The sequence below is a fragment of the Bombina bombina genome, chromosome 2 (genome assembly GCF_027579735.1).
Source record: "Bombina bombina isolate aBomBom1 chromosome 2, aBomBom1.pri, whole genome shotgun sequence".
Lineage (NCBI taxonomy): Eukaryota > Metazoa > Chordata > Amphibia > Anura > Bombinatoridae > Bombina > Bombina bombina.
This window is the reverse complement of record NC_069500.1, coordinates 145350044-145364293: the sequence shown is the minus strand read 5'-3', so window position 1 is coordinate 145364293 and position 14250 is coordinate 145350044. Positions and strand designations below refer to the sequence as shown.

The window sequence follows — 14250 nt, the reverse complement described above, 5'->3', positions numbered from 1 at the left end:
CAGAGATTCTCTTCTCTGGTGGTTGTCTCAGGATCACCTGGCTCAGGGAATGTGTTTCCGCAGACCAGAGTGGATCATCGTAACGACCGACGCCAGTCTGTTGGGCTGGGGTGCTGTCTGGGACTCCCTGAAAGCTCAGGGCTTATGGTCTCGGGAAGAAGCTCTTCTCCTGATAAACATTCTGGAACTGAGGGCGATATTCAACGCCCTTCAGGCATGGCCTCAGCTAGCTGCGGCCCAATTCATCAGATTTCAGTCGGACAACATCACGACTGTAGCTTACATCAACCATCAAGGGGGAACAAGGAGTCCCCTAGCAATGATGGAAGTAACCAAAATAATCAGGTGGGCGGAGGATCACTCTTGCCACCTCTCAGCAATTCACATCCCAGGAGTAGACAACTGGGAAGCGGATTTTCTAAGTCGTCAGACTTTTCATCCGGGGGAGTGGGAACTCCACCCGGAGGTATTTGCCCAGCTGATTCAGCGATGGGGCACTCCAGAATTGGATCTGATGGCGTCCCGTCAGAATGCCAAACTTCCTCTTTATGAGTCCAGGTCCCGGGATCCCCAGGCGGCGTTGATAGATGCTCTAGCAGCGCCTTGGTCCTTCAATCTGGCCTATGTGTTTCCACCGTTTCTTCTCCTTCCCCGTCTGGTTGCCAGAATCAAGCAGGAGAGGGCGTCAGGGATTCTAATAGCGCCTGCGTGGCCACGCAGGACCTGGTATTCAGACCTAGTCGACATGTCATCCATTCCACCATGGACTCTGCCAATGAGGCAGGACCTTCTACTTCAAGGTCCTTTGAAACATCCAAATCTAATTTCTCTGCTTCTGACTGCTTGGAGATTGAACGCCTAATTCTATCTAAGCATGGTTTCTCTGAGTCGGTTATTGATACCCTGATTCAGGCCATACAGCCTGTAACCAGGAAAATCTACCATAAGATTTGGCAAAAATATCTTTGTTGATGCGAATCCAAGGGTTACTCATGGAGTAAGATTAGGATTCCCAGGATATTGTCCTTTCTCCAAGAAGGATTGGAGAAAGGATTATCAGCTAGTTCCTTAAAAGGACAGATATCTGCTTTGTCTATTCTTTTACACAAACGTCTGGCAGAGGTACCAGACGTTCAAGCGTTTAGTCAGGCTTTAGTCAGAATCAAGCCTGTTTATAGACCTGTGGCTCCGCCATGGAGTCTGAATTTAGTTCTTTCAGTTCTGCAAGGGGTTCCGTTTGAGCCTTTACATTCCATAGATATTAAACTTTTATCTTGGAAAGTTTTGTTTTTGGTAGCTATCTCTTCTGCTCGAAGAGTTTCAGAGTTATCTGCCTTACAGTGTGACTCACTTTACTTTGTGTTCCACGCAGATAAGGTAGTTTTGCGTACCAAACCCGGTTTTCTTCCTAAGGTTGTGTCTAATAAGAATATTAATCAGGAAATTGTTGTTCCTTCCCTGTGTCCTAATCCTTCTTCGAAGAAGGAACGTCTGTTACACAATCTTGATGTGGTTCGTGCTTTAAAGTTCTATTTACAAGCAACTAAGGATTTCATTGTTTGTCATCTATTCTGGTAAAAGGAGAGGTCAGAAGGCGACTGCTACCTCTTTCCTTTTGGCTGAAAAGCATCATCCGTCTGGCCTATGAGACTGCTGGCCAGCAACCTCCTGAAACAATTACTGCTCATTCTACCAGAGCAGTGGCTTCCACATGGGCTTTTAAAAATGAGGCTTCTGTGGAACAGATTTGTAAGGCAGCGACTTGGTCTTCGCTGCATACTTTTTCCAAATTTTCGATACTTTTGCTTCTTCGGAGGCTATTTTTGGGAGAGAGGTTTTACAAGCAGTGGTGCCTTCCGTTTAAGGTACCTGTCTTGTTCCCTCCCTTCATCCGTGTCCTATAGCTTTGGTATTGGTATCCAAGTAATGGATGAATCCGTGGACTGGATACACCTTACAAGAGAAAACAAAATTTATGCTTACCTGATAAATTTATTTCTCTTGTGGTGTATCCAGTCCACGGCCCGCCCTGTCATTTTAAGGCAGGTGTTTTTTATTTTTAAACTACAGTCACCACTGCACCCTATAGTTTCTCCTTTCTCTTGCTTGTCTTCGGTCGAATGACTGGAGGTGGCAGTTAGGGGAGGAGCTATATAGACAGCTCTGCTGTGGGTGATCCTCTTGCAGCTTCCTGTTGGGAAGGAGAATATCCCACAAGTAATGGATGAATCCGTGGACTGGATACACCACAAGAGAAATACATTTATCAGGTAAGCATAAATTTTGTTTTTTCTCACCAGCTCTGAAATGAGGAAATAGTGTTGAGAGTGACGTGTATCCCCTTAATGACCGGACCATTTTTCAATTTTCTTACCCTTAATGACAATGGCTATTTCTCCAACATAGGTGTGTCCGGTCCACGGCGTCATCCTTACTTGTGGGATATTCTCTTCCCCTACAGGAAATGGCAAAGAGCCCAGCAAAGCTGGTCACATGATCCCTCCTTGGCTCCGCCTTCCCCAGTCATTCTCTTTGCCGTTGCACAGGCAACATCTCCACGGAGATGGCTAAGAGTTTTTTGGTGTTTAAATGTAGTTTTTATTCTTCAATCAAGAGTTTGTTATTTTAAAATAGTGCTGGTATGTACTATTTACTCTGAAACAGAAAAGAGATGAAGATTTCTGTTTGTAAGAGGAAAATGATTTTAGCAACCGTTACTAAAATCGATGGCTGTTTCCACACAGGACTGTTGAGATGAATTAACTTCAGTTGGGGGAAACAGTGAGCAGACTTTTGCTGCTTGAGGTATGACACATTTCTAACAAGACTTGGTAATGCTGGAAGCTGTCATTTTCCCTATGGGATCCGGTAAGCCATTTTCTTAGTTTTAAATATAAGAATAAAGGGCTTCACAAGGGCTTTAAAGACTGGTAGACATTTTTCTGGGCTAAAACGATTACTTTATAAGCATATTTAATGGTTTATAACTTTGAAGAGTTATTTTAATTTTGGGAATTCTGTTAAAAAAACGGCAGGCACTGTATTGGACACCTTTTTCACTGGGGGCCTTTTCTAGTCATAGGCAGAGCCTCATTTTCGCGCCACTAATGCGCAGTTGTTTTTGAGAAGCAAGGCATGCAGATGCATGTTTGAGGAGCTCAGATCCACTGAAAAAGCTTATTGAAGGCGTCATTTGGTATCGTATTCCCCTCTGGGCTTGGTTGGGTCTCAGCAAAGCAGATACCAGGGACTGTATAGGGGTTAAATGTAAAAACGGCTCCGGTTCCGTTATTTTAAGAGTTAAAGCTTTCAAATTTGGTGTGCAATATTTTTAAGGCTTCAAGACACTGTGGTGAAATTTTGGTGAATTTTGAACAATTCCTTCATACTTTTTCACATATTCAGTAATAAAGTGCTTTGTTATCAAGTTTATGCCTATTAACATGTCTGAACCATCAGATAGACGATGTTCTGTATGTTCGGAAGCCAAGGTTCCTCTCCATTTAAATATATGTGATGAATGTGACAAACAAAGTAGGGACAATGATGCCACTGATAATAATGTTGCCCAAAATGATTCCTTAAGTGAGGGGAGTAAGCATGGTACTGCATCATCTCCTTCTATGTCTACACCAGTCTTGCCCACTCAGGAGGTCCCTAGTTCATCTAGTGCGCCAATCCTCCTTACTATGCAACAATTAACGGCTGTAATGGATAATTCTATTAAAAACATTTTAGCCAAAATGCCCACTTATCAGCGAAAGCGCGACTGCTCTGTTTTAGATACTGAAGAGCATGAGGACGCTGATGATAATGGTTCTGACATGCCCTTACACCAGTCTGAAGGGGCCAGGGAGGTTTTGTCTGAGGGAGAAATTTCAGATTCAGGAAAAATTTCTCAACAAGCTGAACCTGACGTTATTACATTCGAATTTAAATTGGAACATCTCCGCGCTCTGCTTAAGGAGGTGTTATCTACTCTGCATGATTGTGACAATTTGGTCATTCCAGAGAAATTATGTAAGATGGACAAGTTCCTAGAGGTCCCGGTGCCCCCCAAAGCTTTTCCTATACCCAAGCGGGTGGCGGACATTGTAAATAAAGAATGGGAAAGGCCCGGCATACCTTTTGTCCCTCCCCCTATATTTAAGAAATTATTTCCTATGGTCGACCCCAGGAAGGACTTATGGCAGACAGTCCCCAAGGTCGAGGGGGCGGTTTCTACTCTAAACAAACGCACCACTATCCCTATAGAAGATAGTTGTGCTTTCAAAGATCCTATGGATAAAAAATTAGAGGGTTTGCTTAAAAAGATGTTTGTTCAGCAAGGTTACCTTCTACAACCAATTTCATGCATTGTTCCTGTCACTACAGCAGCGTGTTTCTGGTTCGAAGAACTAGAAAAGTCGCTCAATAAAGCATCTTCTTATGAGGAGGTTATGGACAGAGTTCAAGCACTTAAATTGGCTAACTCTTTTACCTTAGACGCCACTTTGCAATTAGCTAGATTAGCGGCGAAAAATTCAGGTTTTGCTATTGTGGCGCGCAGAGCGCTTTGGCTAAAGTCTTGGTCAGCGGATGTGTCCTCCAAGAACAAATTGCTTAACATCCCTTTCAAGGGGAAAACGCTGTTTGGCCCTGACTTGAAAGAGATTATTTCAGACATCACTGGGGGAAAGGGCCACGCCCTTCCTCAGGATAGGTCTTTTAAGGCTAAAAATAAAACAAATTTTCGTCCCTTTCGCAGAAACGGACCAGCCTCAAATTCTACATCCTCTAAGCAAGAGGGTAATTCTTCTCAAACCAAGCCAGCCTGAAGACCGATGCAAGGCTGGAACAAAGGTAAGCAGGCCAAGAAGCCTGCTACCGCTACTAAGACAGCATGAGATGCTGGCCCCCGATCCGGGACCGGATCTGGTGGGGGGCAGACTCTCTCTCTTCGCTCAGGCTTGGGCAAGAGATGTTCAGGATCCTTGGGCGCTAGAAATAGTTTCTCAAGGTTATCTCCTGGAATTCAAGGAACTACCCCCAAGGGGAAGGTTCCACAGGTCTCAATTGTCTTCAGACCAAATAAAAAGACAGGCATTCTTACATTGTGTAGAAGACCTGTTAAAAATGGGAGTGATTCATCCTGTTCCATTAGGAGAACAAGGGATGGGGTTTTACTCCAATCTGTTCATAGTTCCCAAAAAAGAGGGAACATTCAGGCCAATTTTGGATCTGAAGATCCTAAACAAATTTCTCAGGGTTCCATCGTTCAAAATGGAAACCATTCGGACAATTCTTCCTACCATCCAGGAAGGTCAATTCATGACCACGGTGGATTTAAAGGATGCGTATCTACATATTCCTATCCACAAGGAACATCATCGGTTCCTAAGGTTCGCCTTTCTGGACAAGCATTACCAGTTTGTGGCACTTCCATTCGGATTAGCCACTGCTCCAAGAATTTTCACAAAGGTACTAGGGTCCCTTCTAGCGGTGCTAAGGCCAAGGGGCATTGCAGTAGTACCTTACTTGGACGACATACTGATTCAAGCGTCGTCTCTGCCACAAGCAAATGCTCATACAGACATTGTCCTAGCCTTTCTCAGATCTCACGGGTGGAAAGTGAACGTAGAAAAAAGTTCTCTATTCCCGTCAACAAGAGTTCCCTTCTTGGGAACAATAATAGACTCCTTAGAAATGAAGATTTTTCTGACAGAGGCCAGAAAATCAAAACTTCTAAGCTCTTGTCAAGTACTTCATTCTGTTCTTCTTCCTTCCATAGCGCAGTGCATGGAAGTAATAGGTTTGATGGTTGCGGCAATGGACATAGTTCCTTTTGCGCGAATTCATCTAAGACCATTACAACTGTGCATGCTCAGACAGTGGAATGGGGATTATACAGACTTGTCCCCGACGATCCAAGTAGATCAGAGGACCAGAGATTCACTCCGTTGGTGGCTGACCCTGGACAACCTGTCTCAAGGGATGAGCTTCCGCAGACCAGAGTGGGTCATTGTCACGACCGACGCCAGTCTGGTGGGCTGGGGCGCGGTCTGGAAACCCCTGAAAGCTCAGGGTCTATGGTCTCGGGAAGAATCTCTTCTCCCGATAAACATTCTAGAACTGAGAGCGATATTCAATGCTCTCAAGGCTTGGCCTCAACTAGCAAAGGCCAAATTCATAAGGTTTCAATCAGACTTTCACCCGGGGGAGTGGGAACTCCATCCGGAAATCTTTGCCCACATAACTCAATTATGGGGCATTCCAGACATGGATCTGATGGCGTCTCGTGAGAACTTCAAGGTTCCTTGCTACGGGTCCAGATCCAAGGATCCCAAGGCGACTCTAGTAGATGCACTAGTAGCGCCCTGGACCTTCAACCTAGCTTATGTATTCCCACCGTTTCCTCTCATTCCCAGGCTGTTAGCCAGGATCAATCAGGAGAGGACTTCGGTGATCTTGATAGCTCCTGCGTGGCCACGCAGAACTTGGTATGCAGACCTGGTGAATATGTCATCGGCTCCACCATGGAAGCTACCTTTGAGACGGGACCTTCTTGTTCAAGGTCCGTTCGAACATCCGAATCTGGCCTCACTCCAACTGACTGCTTGGAGATTGAACGCTTGATTTTATCAAAGCGTGGGTTCTCAGATTCTGTCATTGATACACTTATTCAGGCTAGAAAGCCTGTAACTAGAAAAATTTACCATAAAGTATGGAAAAAATATATCTGTTGGTGCGAATCGAAAGGATTCCCATGGAACAAGATGAAAATTCCTAAGATTCTATCCTTTCTACAAGAGGGTTTGGAGAAAGGATTATCTGCAAGTTCTTTGAAGGGACAGATTTCTGCTTTATCTGTTTTACTTCACAAAAAGCTGGCGGCTGTGCCAGATGTTCAAGCTTTTGTTCAGGCTCTGGTTAGAATCAAGCCTGTTTACAAACCTTTGACTCCTCCTTGGAGTCTCAATTTAGTTTTTTCAGTTCTTCAAGGGGTTCCGTTTGAACCCTTACATTCCGTAGATATTAAGTTATTATCTTGGAAAGTTTTGTTTTTGGTTGCAATTTCTTCTGCTAGAAGAGTTTCAGAGTTATCTGCTCTGCAGTGTTCTCCTCCTTATCTGGTGTTCCATGCAGATAAGGTGGTTTTGCGTACTAAACCTGGTTTTCTTCCGAAAGTTGTTTCTAACAAAAATATTAACCAGGAGATAGTTGTGCCTTCTTTGTGTCCGAATCCAGTTTCAAAGAAGGAACGTTTGTTGCACAATTTGGATGTAGTTCGTGCTCTAAAATTCTATTTAGATGCTACAAAGGATTTCAGGCAAACATCTTCCTTGTTTGTTGTTTATTCTGGTAAAAGGAGAGGTCAAAAAGCAACTTCTACCTCTCTCTCTTTTTGGCTTAAAAGCATCATCCGATTGGCTTATGAGACTGCCGGACGGCAGCCTCCTGAAAGAATCACAACTCATTCCACTAGGGCTGTGGCTTCCACATGGGCCTTCAAGAACGAGGCTTCTGTTGATCAGATATGTAAGGCAGCGACTTGGTCTTCACTGCACACTTTTACCAAATTTTACAAATTTGATACTTTTGCTTCTTCTGAGGCTATTTTTGGGAGAAAGGTTTTGCAAGCCGTGGTGCCTTCCATCTAGGTGACCTGATTTGCTCCCTCCCATCATCCGTGTCCTAAAGCTTTGGTATTGGTTCCCACAAGTAAGGATGACGCCGTGGACCGGACACACCTATGTTGGAGAAAACAGAATTTATGCTTACCTGATAAATTACTTTCTCCAACGGTGTGTCCGGTCCACGGCCTGCCCTGGTTTTTTAATCAGGTCTGATGAATTATTTTCTCTAACTACAGTCACCACGGTATCATATGATTTCTCCTATGCATATTCCTCCTTTACGTCGGTCGAATGACTGGGGAAGGCGGAGCCTAGGAGGGATCATGTGACCAGCTTTGCTGGGCTCTTTGCCATTTCCTGTTGGGGAAGAGAATATCCCACAAGTAAGGATGACGCCGTGGACCGGACACACCGTTGGAGAAAGTAATTTATCAGGTAAGCATAAATTCTGTTTTTTCTAAATTCTACAAATTTTATACTTTTGCTTCTTCGGAGGCTATTTTTGGGAGAAAGGTCTTACAGGCAGTGGTGCCTTCCGTTTAAGCGCCTGCCTTGTCCCTCCCTTCATCCGTGTCCTATAGCTTTGGTATTGGTATCCAAGTAATGGATGAATCCGTGGACTGGATACACCTTACAAGAGAAAACAAAATGTATGCTTACCTGATAAATTTATTTCTCTTGTGGTGTATCCAGTCCACGGCCCGCCCTGTCATTTTAAGGCAGGTGTTTTTTATTTTTAAACTACAGTCACCACTGCACCCTATAGTTTCTCCTTTCTCTTGCTTGTCTTCGGTCGAATGACTGGAGGTGGCAGTTAGGGGAGGAGCTATATAGACAGCTCTGCTGTGGGTGATCCTCTTGCAGCTTCCTGTTGGGAAGGAGAATATCCCACAAGTAATGGATGAATCCGTGGACTGGATACACCACAAGAGAAATAAATTTATCAGGTAAGCATAAATTTTGTTTTTTCTCACCAGCTCTGAAATGAGGAAATAGTGTTGAGAGTGACGTGTATCCCCTTAATGACCGGACCATTTTTCAATTTTCTTACCCTTAATGACAATGGCTATTTTTACATTTCTGCAGTGTTTGTGTTTAGCTTTAATTTTCCTCTTACTCATTTACTGTACCCACACATATTATATACCGTTTTTCTCGCCATTAAATGGATTTTCTAAATATACCATTATTTTCATCATATCTTATAATTTACTAAAAAAAAAAAAGATAAAATATGAGAAAAAAATCGAAAAAACACACTTTTTCTAACTTTGACCCACAAAATCTGTTACACATCTACAACCACCAAAAAACACACATGCTAAATAGTTTCTAAATTTTGTCCTGAGTTTAGAAATACCCAATGTTTACACATTCCTTGCTTTTTTTGCAATTTATGGGGCAATAAATACAAGTAGCACTTTGCTATTTCCAAACCACTTTTTTTCAAAATTAGCGCTAGTTACATTGGAACCCTGATCACTGTCAGGAATACCTGAATATCCCTTGACATGTATATATTTTTTTTTAGAAGACAACCCAAAGTATTGATCTAGGCCCATTTTGGTATATTTCATGCCACCATTTCACCACCAAATGCGATAAAAAAAAAAAAAAAGTTTTCTTTTTCACAAATTTTTTTCACAAACTTTAGGTTTCCCACTGAAATTATTTACAAACAGCTTCTGCAATTATGGCACAAATGGTTGTAAATGCTTCTCTGGGATCCCCTTTTTTCAGAAATAACAGACTTATATGGCTTTGGGGTTGCTTTTTGGTAATTAGAAGGCCGCTAAATGCCGCTGTGCACCACACGTGTTTTATGCCCAGGAGTGAAGGGGTTAATTAGGGAGCTTGTAGGGAGCTTGTAGGGTTAATTTTAGCTTTAGTGTAGTGTAGTAGACAACCCAAAGTATTGATCTAGGCCCATTTTGGTATATTTTATGCCACCATTTCACCGACAAATGCGAGCAAATAAAAAAAAAACTTTACATTTTTCACAATTTTAGGTTTCTCACTGAAATTATTTACAAACAGCTTGTGCTATTATGGCAGAAATTGTTGTAAAAGCTTCTCTGGGATCCCCTTTGTTCAGAAATTGCAGACTTATATGGCTTTGGCGTTGCTTTTTGGTAATTAGAAGGCCGCTAAATGCTGCTGCGCACCACACGTGAATTATGGCCAGCAGTGAAGGGGTTACATTAGGGAGCTTGCAGGGTTAATTTTAGAGATCAGCCTCCCACCTGACACATCCCACCCCCTGATCCCTCCCAAACAGCTCTCTTCCCTCCCCCACCCCACAATTGTTGCCGCCATCTTAAGTACTGGCAGACTTTCTGCCAGTACTAAATAAAAGTTTTTTGTTTTTTTTAAAATAAATATAATACAATATTTTAGCTGTGATGGACCCCTGCCTTAGCCCCAACCTCCCTCATCCCCCCCCTCCAGCTCTCTAACCCTCTCCCCTACCTAATTACCGCCATCTTGGGTACTGGCAGCTGTCTGCCAGTACCCAGTTTGGCCCCAAAAAACAAAGTATTTTTATTTTATTTTTAACTTAACTCTTTCTGTAGTGTAGCAGCCCCCCCACAATACCCCCACCCCCCCCCCCTCCCAGATCCATTTATATTTGAAAATTTTTTTTTTACCTTTCTCTCCCTTTCTGCCCTCATTGGTGTCAGTGTGGCTAATGCGCGCACGTGCACCCGCGCCACGTGCGCTTCGTGCGCCTCGTGCACACGCACCCATGCACGCTCACTATGTTCATGCACACGCACGCTCCCTCCCACCCGGACAACGGCACCATCGCTACCGGTGCAGAGAGGGCCACAGAGTGGCTCTCTCTGCATCGGAGGCTTTTAAAGGGGTATTGCAGGATGCCTCCATATTGAGGCATCACTGCAATACCCTCAGAGCTGCTGGAAGCGATTGTGATCGCTTCCAGCACTCTGTTAGACAACTGACGTACCAGATACGTCCATTGTCATTAACTGTTAGTTTTTGCATGACGTACCTGGTACATCAGTTGTCATTAAGGGGTTAATGCTCTCTTTTGCAGCTTCTATTTTACATGGGCATACATAGGATAGCACTGAAACCTTTTTAAAAGACAGTTAACACAGTAGATTTGCATTATCAACAAATACATGATAAAAAGACAATGTGATAGCACTTAGTCTGAACTTTAAATGATTATTATTATTTTTTTCTGACAAATTTCAAAGTTATGTCTATTTCCACTCCCCCTGTATCATGTGACAGCCATCAGCCAATCACAAATGCATATACGTATATTTTGTGAATTTTTGCACATGCTCAGTAGGAGCTGGTGACTCAAAAAGTGTAAAAATAAAAAGACTGCACATGCTCTGTATGCATCCTGACAGTTCAATTTTGACTTAAGTGTCCCTTTAATGTTCTCTTCAACCAAACATAAACACACTGTTTGCACATAAGGAAGAGTTAATCTGTTGTAAGAGCAAATGCTTTCAAGGAAAGGGAGTTGCAGAGATTTACATTTAAACCACAACTAAAAATAAATTAAAGGGACCTGAAACCTCACATTTCTCCTTCATGATTCAGATAGAACATACCGTTCATTCTGGTGAGCCAATCACAAGAGGCATAAATGTGCAGCCACTAGTCAGCAGCTAGTACCCAGCAGTGCATTGCTGCTCCTGAGCCTACCTAGGTGTGCTTTTCAACAAAGTAAACCAAGAGAACAAAGAAAATTAGATCTAAAAAATTAATTGGAAAGTTGTGTAAAATTGCATGCTCTATCTGAATTGTGAAATACATTTTTGGACTTTATTATCCCTTAAATTTACTAAAGGTTCTGTGTTTAGAAATTAGGAAAATCCCCTCAGAAGATTAAAGTATTAGACGTAGGGTGATCTCTCAATGTGTCCAAATTATTGGACTGAGAATTGTTCCTTCACCCTGTTCTGATGCTTGGGACATAGAAACTGCAAAAGTAACTTCATAACAAATGCTAAGGGGTAGATTTATCAAAGGTTAGACAAAGTCTGTATGTGCTTGGCCTGTAACTGCGCCCCAGCTCGCCTCCGGAGAAGCGCACATGTGCGCCTGAATTTATAAAAAGAATAGACGTAACTTTACACAGGCGAGCTGGGGCGTAATAATGATAAAATTCGCCTGTCCCTATTTACTCCCTATTTATCACAGTACATCCCTATAAATATTTATGCTACCATGTCTTGATTATTAAAAAGTGTTTTTTAGGTAACTATTTAGCTTATATTTATATTATATAATGTTTCTGTGCTGTTTTTGCCATATGTTGATATTTGCAAAGTGCTTGATAACAAATGCTAAGTTGCTTAAATACCATCTGTACCATCAGAGTGCTGAAGCAAGCGGCCATTAAAACCAAGAAAAGCTTGTGAATCTGACTAAATATTAAATGAGATGCTGATTCACAGCAGCCCACAGCTCCAAGAGGCTCTCACAAAACTGTTTAACATCATCTTACAATCAGCACACTTTCCAGAAACATGTACAGAAGGTCTGATTACCCCAATCCACAAACATGGGGATCACACTGACCCAAATAACTACAGGGGAGTCTGTGTAAACAGCAATGTGAGCAAACTCTGCACAATCCTGAACCAAAGGATATTAACATTTCTAATAGACAGCAAAACCCTGCACAGGAGTCAGATAGGGTTCCTCCCTAAACAAAGAACCACAGACCATATCTTCACATTACAAGCTATCACTTGTAAAAGCTGGAGTGTTATAGGTCTTTACAAAGAGAGTACAAACTAGCTGAGTATCTCACAAGTGTCACCAACCCAAAGAGCAGACAGATACTCACTAAATACAGAATCTCTGACCACCAGCTGGAAATAGAGACTGGCAGATATCGGACAAATTGGAGATCCAGGGCAGCCAGACAATGTGCACAGTGTAACAGCGGGGACATAGAGACTGAAGCGCACTTCCTCTTGTACTGTACAAGATACAAACTCTTAAGGGATAAATACTTCCGAGAAATAAGAAAAGAAATAACACACTTCCCACAGATGTCTGAACAAGAAAGACTTGGGGGCCCATTTATCAAGCTCCGTACGGAGCTTGTGAACCCGTGTTTCTGGCGAGTCTTCAGACTCACCAGAAACACAAGTTATGAAGCAGCGGTCTAAAGACTGCTGCTCCATAACCCTGTCTGCCTGCTCTGAGCAGGCGGACAGGAATCGCCGGAAATCAACCCAATCGAGTACGATTGGGTTGATTGACAGCTCCCTGCTGGCGGCCTATTGGCCGCGAGTCAGCAGGGGTTCGGCGTTGCACCAGCAGCTCTTGTGAGCTGCTGGTGCAATGTTAAATGCGGAGAGTGTATTGCTCTTCGCATTCAGCGAGGTCTTGCGGACCTGATCCGCACTGTCGGATCAGGTCCGCAAGACCGATGATAAATAGGCCCCTATGTCTACTCTTAGGAGAAAAATCCAAAGCTATACGTAACAGACTGTCACATGACCAGAGCCCCCAATCAGAACTGTTATCATATTTACCCACTATACTCCTACTGTATAAATTGTTATGGATCTGTTTTATTGTAACATATTACTTTGGCAACACATGTAATAATGTCATGCTAATAAAGTATTATTGACTTGACTTGATGTAGTGTAGTTTTAATGACAGTGATACCCTGTGAAATGTCTGTTCGGCTCAGTTCTTTTGCAGCAATCAGGCGAGTGATGCTTGTGAAGAAACAGCAGGCTGCCTTTGTGACATCATCACATGCAAATATGTTTGCTGCAATGAATCCTGGGACTGCTGGTTCTTGAATGCACAGGTCAATAAAAAAAAAAAAAAATTCATAGTGAAAGATTCAGAGGGCTTGCCTGATCTATTTTAGCCAGTATTTGAATTTATATCTTTTGTCAGCTGTGAGTGAAAGAACGGAAGGTCCCTTATGTTTAGCAAGTAGCGCTGGAGCAGCACCCCGCTGGATTGACTGTACAACTCATACTTACCTGGCAGGGGAGATACCATGATCATGAAGGTGGTTCTCCCAGGGCGAGGCTCATCCATTGCACTCCGGTTGTGCTGACCCCTGCGATTTCCTCAAATGCAGGAAACTCGACTGCATAATTTGTGGTAGTGGGGGACTGCGTTCGCGCTTTCCCCTGATTCTTCTTTGTAAATGAAAGATTTCTTAGCCTGCTTCTGTTTACAACATTATTTAATTCCTAGCTACTCTCTTATCCTGATCATGCTTTCTCAGATTGATATATGCATTATTACATTCAAAAGCTTTGCCAGCTTTTGTCATGACTTTTTTTGCAAACACAGCCAAGAGATCATTGGCAGCGTAACATCATCCAAGATAAACCCGTTGACCGATTAACGGGACAATACCCACACCTTGTAATTACAAGACATTTCTGTTGTGTTGCTATAGAATATCAGCCAAGTCTACACGTTTTTAAAATGTAACATCCTTTTTACTTTAATTGATTTTCAGTAGCCATACTCCACCCACCGTTTGACTGATTTGGAGGAGCCAATCTGGGTTTTAATCTGCAGACTAGATACACTCATAATGTTAGTATGAAATGCATTTTTTGTAATCGGTTAAATCTAATTAGGGAAAGATATGTAGCAG

The 14250-nt window shown here is 42.7% G+C and overlaps 1 non-coding gene across 1 annotated transcript; it reads left to right on the top strand.

Annotated features, from left to right (window-relative positions):
- Positions 1-13610: 13610 nt before the first annotated feature.
- On the top strand, positions 13611-13774 carry LOC128650504 (U1 spliceosomal RNA). Its single transcript, XR_008400801.1, has one exon. It is a non-coding gene; the product is annotated as a U1 spliceosomal RNA (small nuclear RNA).
- Positions 13775-14250: the final 476 nt, after the last annotated feature.